Here is an 8,011-nt window from a genome sequence, read left to right on the forward strand (position 1 = left end):
AAAAGGATTTTTTTTTTCCCCAGCTCTTTTCAAAATGAAAGTACTGGAACAAGATTAAAATTCATGTCATAATGAGCGTCTGCATGGTACTTTCATGTCAGTCTTTTGAAAATAGTTAGTAAATCCCTGCGTGGAAAGCTTATCACAAGGAAAGGGAGGTCCTAAAGGAAAAGCTAGCAGCAGGAAACAATCAAATCAGCAATTTTTTATTTAACTGATGTTTTCCTGTGAAAAATATCCTTTGAAAGAAGAACAGCAGTCCTTGCTGCACAGCCATCCCTCCCATCACAGGGCACCAGGGCTGAGCACAACGTGTTTTGCCATCCTCCCAAGGCGTATCATGCACATCCATGCTGAGAGCAAAGTAGCACAGAAGTGGCATATTTTACATGAAAACCACCTCCTTCATATACCTCTGCAACCAGCAGCCATGGCAGATGCTGCATATCCCAGTGCAGGCAGCAAAAGGAAAGGCTCAGCAACAACATTGTCTCTGCAGATGCCGCTCACTGGCCCTGCCAAAGGGGAACGATCGATTTCACAGCATCACTGCCAGATCTGCAGCCACAGCCGGCAGCTCAGGAAAAGGGCTTATTGCTGACTCTGTGCAAGCTTGGAAAGATTCATAGTAATTATGTTTTCCTAAGAAAATAGTTGGACTAATCCTTCTGCTGGGGTTGCACTTAGTTTCCAGTCAACCGGTGTTTTGGAATCATGTCAAAAACAAATCAGGCTGCCTGGCACCATTTCCCCAAACAATTCATGGCCGTGTTTCTCAAGCACTCCATCAGATTTTCAGAAGAAAACAGATCTGATTTCAGACACGCTCAGAGGGTGCTGCAGGGTGCTGGGGAAAATGATGCTGCTATCGTGGTGCCTCAAAGGAAAGCAGATTTTGCACAGACCTAGAGTGTTGGAGATGGATGCCAACCACACGCTTTCCTGGGTTGTAGCTGTATCATTTTTTGCAATGATCTGTTTATAGCTCCAAATTTGAAGTGGTAATTCCAAGGAAGAGAACAGGAGAACCTAAAAATGGATGGAATTTCATGAAAAAGTTCCCCAGCACAGCCGTGCTGCTGGTGCCAACACAGCACTGCTCTGAGTCTCAGCAAGAGATATGCAAGTACCAAGGTTTGCAACAGGCTGAAGGCAAAGCTCACAGCACAGCTAAGGCAGGGCTAAGGGGGTTGGTGGGAGAGCTAAGGACAGCCCTTAACTATCATCATTGAAATACCTTCTGTGAAAGGCTCTGTAGAATTAGCTTTCATGAAAATCACTCCAGCTTCAGCACTACAGCTTAGTGTAAATTAATTAAATCACTGAGAATTAAGCAGAAACTCACACATCAGCAATGCAGAAGGCTCTTCTTTATAAGTTATGCAAATGATACATGTGCCAACTAATGGGTTGCTGTGGATATACCAACACAAACCCACCATTAGAAAGCAGTTTGTGTAAACTTCTCTCCTTGGCTTTACAAACACTCACACTTAGCGGGGGAGATGGTGGTCTGAGTTAGAACCAGTGGTTATCAGCACCTTCCTGCAGTGGTGGCTCACCCACAGAGCAGAGAGAGCCTGTGACAGGATGTCAGGATCCAGGTTAGGTCTTCGTATGTGGACTTAGTCATTCTATTGCCTCAAATAAGAGTATAGGCATGGAAAAATAGTTTCAAAATAAAAATAAATGAATTTGACTGGGATGGATGAGGCTGAGATGAGGGAGTAACTTTGTCAGGACAACCTCCTCTTAAAGCTCAGCCTTTTTGTCTATCCTCTCAGCCTGTAGTTTCCTTCTTCAATCTCTACTTTAAGGTATTTTTGAGGCACTCGCCCATTCTCCAGCTTGGCCTTTTTCTCTGATGCCTCATGCTCAGCCACTGTGACTGAAGACTTTCCCCATGCACTTGCAGGCGTAGCCTTTCCCAAAAGTGTGGTAATGGTCACAAAGACAGAGAAGAGAGACTCCACAGGGAGACTGGAGGAGGATGGCTCATTCAGCTGAAAGTCTAGAGGGTTGAAAGAGGTTATTGCTGCTGTTTATAAGGACATAAGGAGTCACAGCAGGAAAAGAAAATAATTAAGCTAAGAAGAACTAATGGGAATGAGCTGGCCATAAATAATTTAGGATGGAAATGAGAAGAAGCTTCACACCATTAGAGGAGATCTCCATGAAAACCTCAGTTCTCACTTCCAATTAGTCTTAAGTATCATAAGGAGTATATCACATTTCCAAGTCAAGACCTGAATGCCTTTTCCCCACGACAAAGAGAGCCAGAGGAGGAGACAGCACCTCCCAACCTCAACCCCATTCATAGAGGCAGGAGATCATCACAGTGCTAGGGACTCTTTGTGGGGTAGCCAACTTAGGACAGGAGCCATCTGGAGATTGCTGATGGTTCTGAAAGCTTTCAAAGATGCCAAAACGCACACACTTGGGTTGCTTTTTCTAGCATAAACTTGAGGGTCAAAGCCAGTTTGTGCAGTGAGTGCACAAGCATTGCCCAACACCAGTGTACCAACACAGGTCATGGGGCAGAAATGGCCAACATCCACAGCTTCTCTTATGACTGTTGTTACTGACATTAAGCATCTTCAGACATTTTGAAGGATGGCCTGAGAGCAAATTACAGGATCGAAGTTAACTCAATAAAATCGAGTTCTTAAACATTACGAAAATAAATGCCTCCATGAAGCCTTAGTGGCACAGTGCTGTGGCCTTCATCCAAAGCTGGGGTGAGGGCATGGGAAAGACCAGGGTGATCAGCTGCAGTCTGACTCCAATTTAAATGCCAAGAATAAAAGAGGGTTCTTAATTCCCAACGGTTTGCTGCTACTATCTCACTCTTTCCATCTTGAGAGCAGCCAGTTCAGGAGACATGCAATCTACCATCTTAGAAAGTGAGTGATAAGCATCCATGGCAATGGGAAAGTGGATGGAAAAGAGTATTTAGAGTGGAGGGATGCAGATGGATGGAAACTTGTGCCCAGGGATTTAATATCCTGCAGTAGGAGATGCACAGAAGGTAACTGCCTTTCAACAGTGCCAAAATAAGTCATTAGAAGAGTTTATAGCCATCTGGGATGCAGAAAACACTGCAGTACATCAGGTTCAGATGGAACCAAAGCTAGTTAGAAGAGTTCACATGCCCCAGAGCAAAGGAGGGATATGGAAGCACAGCAGCAGGGCCAAGTGAGATGCCTCACACAAAGGGACAAGCACCACTACCAGCTCAGCCACTGCATCTTCCATCCACGGGGACAGGCCTTGCCCTGCTCTTTGCCCCTCTTGCACAAATCAGAGCCATTCCAGAGAAAGCCAACATGCCCAGGAGAGACTCTTCCACTCGTGAGATAACACAGACAGAGCCTCTGTTTTGTTGAGAAATCTGCTGATAGTAGGGAGGGTCAGGCTGGTGGGAGCCACTGCTTGTGGCCTTCCCATGTTGCTCATTGTTGGATGCGTGCAGGTCAGGGGCTGCGTGGGATTTATCAGCGATAAGACTTCAAGGACAGCACAGTGAGAAAAGAGCCAAGCACAATCACATCACAGGGCAATTCATTAGCTGCAGAGCTGATAGCCAAGCCTGGGGGTTGCAAGTAGATGCCAGGGATAAATGCCAGGAGACAGAGAGTTTCAATTTGATTTGCACAACTCGAGCAGCTTCTCAGCTCGGTCTGTGCACAGAACTTTTAGGTGGTTTCTGACTGCTCTCTATCCAAGCCAACTGCGTTGCCCAGGTGTTGCAGAGGGTGACTCAAGGCAGGCATATGGGGAGCATCTTGATAGGAGTCAAGGAGTGTCTTAGGTAAATATTCCTGATCACCTCTGCACTCACTACAACTTTCAGTCATAGCTAGATTTTATGATTCTCAACAGTGTTGCCAGTTTTCCAGAATAAGGAAAGTCTGTGTAACCAAAGGGCAAATATATTTGTATAAACCTAAAGATGGACACGTTCGTGCAAATTATGCTAGAGAATTGCATAAGAAGAGGTTGTCATCTAAGCCAAAAAGAGAAGTAGGAGATGTCTCTGAATGCAAGCCTTTATAGCATCAAAGTGTGCTTCTACTCAGATCATTAACTGCAAAAAGCCACTCCAATGAAATCTGATATTCAGAGGTATCAAACACCCCAGGCCCTCTCATGCCAGGGTACTCTTTCAGTCCTACATCCATCTCTGCTGCATCAGCCTACATGGTAACTGTTTCTTCAATGTGAAAACAGGGCGCAGAGCTGATAAATAACAGCTGGAACCTCCAAGCAGAGTCAGGCACTCCTTTCCCATTGATTATCGTGAGTAGTTGGCATCTTGAGAGAGCAGAGCAGAGGAAAAACACTGAAATAAAGCTGTTTCCCCTTCATCCTTTAAATAGTTTGATATACTTGCATGCCTGTAAGGGTTCAGCCTGAAGGTAACTAGAGCAGGAGATACGTGTGTGCAGAGGCCATCAACCTCTACCAGCCAGGGCACCTTGGGAGACTGCATCTCTGCATAAAAATATTACTGCCATCTCCCAGTCTGCAGCTTAATGCAATAACCTCTGTGAGCAGAGCACAGGAAGATGCACAGCAGCTAAATGGATTGTGCAGGCTGAACCCCAGACACCCAGGCACCAAAATGAAAAACCCAAGCTTCTGTCATGGGCAGCCCCCATGCTTTGCCTATGACCACCACCCAGAATTTGGATTTGCACTGGTGCTATCAAAACACACCTGATGGGTTTTGCTTCTGTCTCCAGGCAGCTTCCTCTGCAAAGTTACAAATGCATCTTCCTCCTCGATCTGAGCTCAAAATGGAAATGCAGAGCACCAGTTGTCTGTACCGAAAAGGCATTCAAGATCTTCTCCACGCAAATGGAGCTCACTTTGCCAAAGGGAAATTTTAATATGGGCTGTAGGGAGAATTTCATTGAACTTAGATTTGCAGAGAGCTTCAAAACAGTCAGGTATGGATCAGACACACAAGGGGGGAGGAAACCCAAAATCTGCCAATACCGCAAGAGCAAAGTCTGCTGGAGAGGATGGAGAGGGCAGGAGGAGACCCTGCACTCCTTCCCCACATCCCCTGCAGGGCCCTGACTTGCCTGTAGAGCCATCAGCTCTCCCACCCCCTCTTCTCCTTATTTTGCCCAATAAAGCTGTGCTCCCCAGGTGCTGCAGACAACAAGTACATCACTGCCATGCTCTGTGCTGACACTCCACTGGCAGCACGCTCACCAACTGCTGGCTGGTTTTTCCACAGTCCCTTTGCAAACCTAATTAAAGCTTTCCATCTTTTGGGAAAAATAGTAGAGCCACTAATTAACTACCAAAATTATAGCTAGAAGCCAGCAACTGCTGTGCAGCTATCTCAGTGCTCATTAGCATCACAGGGTGATTTTGGTGGGAAGGAGCTACAGAGGAGATGGAAAAGATAGCCCATCATTACTGCAAACACTAGCAGTGGTGCCTCCAGGCTGGATGTCACAGGAGGGAACACATTACAAACACATACAACAGGATATTCAAAGCAGAGAGTTGCCCAAAGCACCAAGCACTACCTGCTCTTGGCACCATCTCCAAGTGCAGGAGTTGGGACAATTCCATTTATTGTGATGCTTACATACCTTAAATGGATCTGGTCCCCAGGACTAGAGAGGGCAGGAGCTGATAGTCACACAGTGCTGCTGATGAGAGACTTCTAGGGGAGAGCTACAGCCAGGCTGGGCTTTAAGTAAACCATATCCCCTACAGGGCCTTCCTGATGACAGGGAGCACCAGATAATGAGGCAGGTGGTTGGGGTGAGATGCATGCTGTGCAACCAATGGAAATTACTTAGTGAACCATCCTTAACTCATCAACAGAGCTATTGAGATACTTTCAAGCAGAAAAGATGGCTGCTGAAAAATTCTGAATTCTCTTTTTTCATTCTGGAAAGCCCTGCATAGCCATCACTGGGGACCCAAGGCTTGAGGACAGGCTTTTGAAGTGAAAGCAAACCTTTCTGACACGAGGCTCAGCTGAGCACTATAAATATACCCTTCAGCCTTCAGCTGTTGCTGCAGCTGAAATATGTTGTTTGTGCTTTGCCCACTAAGTGGAGCTGGGGGTTCTCCCATGTTTCCTTCCCATGCACAACGTGGATTTTCCTTTCTGGACAAAGTGGCAGAGCCAGTGGAGCAGTCCTAGCTATGGGGTCACAGCTATGGGGACCACAGTTTGGGTGCTGAGGCCATGTGCAGTGGGGAAGTAAAGTGATGTCACTTTCTGTGTTTGCCAAAATCACATGAAAGATATCAATTTGGGCATTTCCCCCTTTCTGAAACACCACCTGGCCCTGTGTGAGAGGAACAGAGGGCATGGGAATCAACTGGGATACAATCACAGCTTCACAAAACTCATCGTCTTTTCCTGCAGTGGAAAGATAATGAGGAAATTGTTTTTAAACTAATGATTCATAGCTAGCCAGGAAGGAGCTATGTGAGGAACATGACTTTAATTTCACTTATTAGTGCAGTACCCAAACATGGTTTGCAGTATTTCTGTGCCCAGGAGTCAAACACTCCCAGCTGGTGTCTCTCTGCCAGTTTCTTCTGCACAGCTCTCCATCTCAGAAAGGGAATTGGGCAATTACCTGCATGGCATGGGCAGCAGCTAATAGTCCTCAATGTTGTTTTCTTTCTTGTTGAATGTCCCCTTCATACAAGTCAAACTTGTAGGACAATACTAGCTGCATATCGGTTGTAATATCGGTTATAACAAACCAGACCTTGCCCTATATTAAAGATAACTGTTGCATTCACATTCTGTCAGCACACTGATGGTGTTGGTTGAAATAACCATCCTTTCTCCATAGTGGTCTTGATCAACACTCAGGGCTCCAGCGGTGCCTCCAAGGAAAGTTGGGTCCTGGCAAACCCATCCTTGAGTGTGACAGATACCTGCCATATGCTGTGTGCTTGCGTAAACTGAAATGAAAAGCATCCTTCCAGGCAGTTCCTTTTAATCTACAGAAGAGAAAAGGGAAAAAGGTTTCATAGAAAGGAGTATTTGCTGATATATTGAAACATATTGTCATTATAGCTTTATTGCCAGTTATCACAGGGCTCTTATCAGCACATCCGCTCAGTAAATGAATAAACCCTTCCACAACACAGTTCTGAACCACACGCCGAACTGCGGGCAAGGAAGCCTGTGTGTCCCCTGGGCAGCAGCACTGCCACCCCAGGGCTCTGCCCTGCTCAGTGCCACCAACACCCAGAGAAATGGTTTCTCTGATCTCTGCAACAGACAAAGCTGCCTGTGGTTTTGTGACATTCCAGACAAAGATTCAAGGCTGTAGAGGGCTGCAAAACACCCAAGCTGCCCAGCCCAGCCCAGGCTGGAGCTGCTGTCCCACCACTCACTCTATGTATATTGATTGCTCCAAACATAATGCCTCCTATTTATTTCCTTGGAAAGGACAACAGATACAAAGAGCACAATAGCACTATTTGATAGAGCAAGTTCTCACCTACAAAACACTGTTTTTCAACACAGTCACCACCATTAGCTGTACATCTTCACCAGCAGAGGTGACCACTGCTACCATTACGACTGCTGAAACACTCCACTCACTGCCCCACTGTGCTCACATCCACCATTTGGTCTCCATCAGTTTTCAGGGAAACATCTCTACGTATTTCTGGTCCAAACACTTTGTGCAGTTGGAGGTGGCCTACCTGGATAGATCCGTGCCTTACACACACATACATACAAAGATGCAACACTGGGCTGAGCTCCCACTGTGAGGTCTGGGCTGTGCCAAGTGGCTCAGCCATCCCATCACCGCTTCCCTCTCTGGCAGTGTGCAGGCTGGTGTCACCTCTCCTGGCAGATATAGTTTCCATAGCAACGTCACTTTTACCACATGAGAGGATTCACCCGATTAAAACAGCCGCCTTCAGGTAATTAAAATACATGAAATTTCTTTGTTATTTACATTTCTGCCAGCCCAGGAACCACAATACTCAATTCAAACCAGGA

The 8,011-nt window shown here is 46.1% G+C and overlaps 1 long non-coding RNA gene across 1 annotated transcript; it reads right to left on the reverse strand.

The window, feature by feature from the left end:
* Positions 1–29: 29 nt before the first annotated feature.
* Positions 30–7,456, reverse strand: LOC109369524. Its single transcript, XR_002118675.1, has 3 exons — positions 5,613–7,456; positions 4,720–4,898; positions 30–1,029 (listed from the first exon to the last, which is right to left on the reverse strand). It is a non-coding gene; the product is annotated as an uncharacterized LOC109369524 (long non-coding RNA).
* Positions 7,457–8,011: the final 555 nt, after the last annotated feature.

Source organism: Meleagris gallopavo, chromosome 11 (genome assembly GCF_000146605.3).
Source record: "Meleagris gallopavo isolate NT-WF06-2002-E0010 breed Aviagen turkey brand Nicholas breeding stock chromosome 11, Turkey_5.1, whole genome shotgun sequence".
Lineage (NCBI taxonomy): Eukaryota > Metazoa > Chordata > Aves > Galliformes > Phasianidae > Meleagris > Meleagris gallopavo.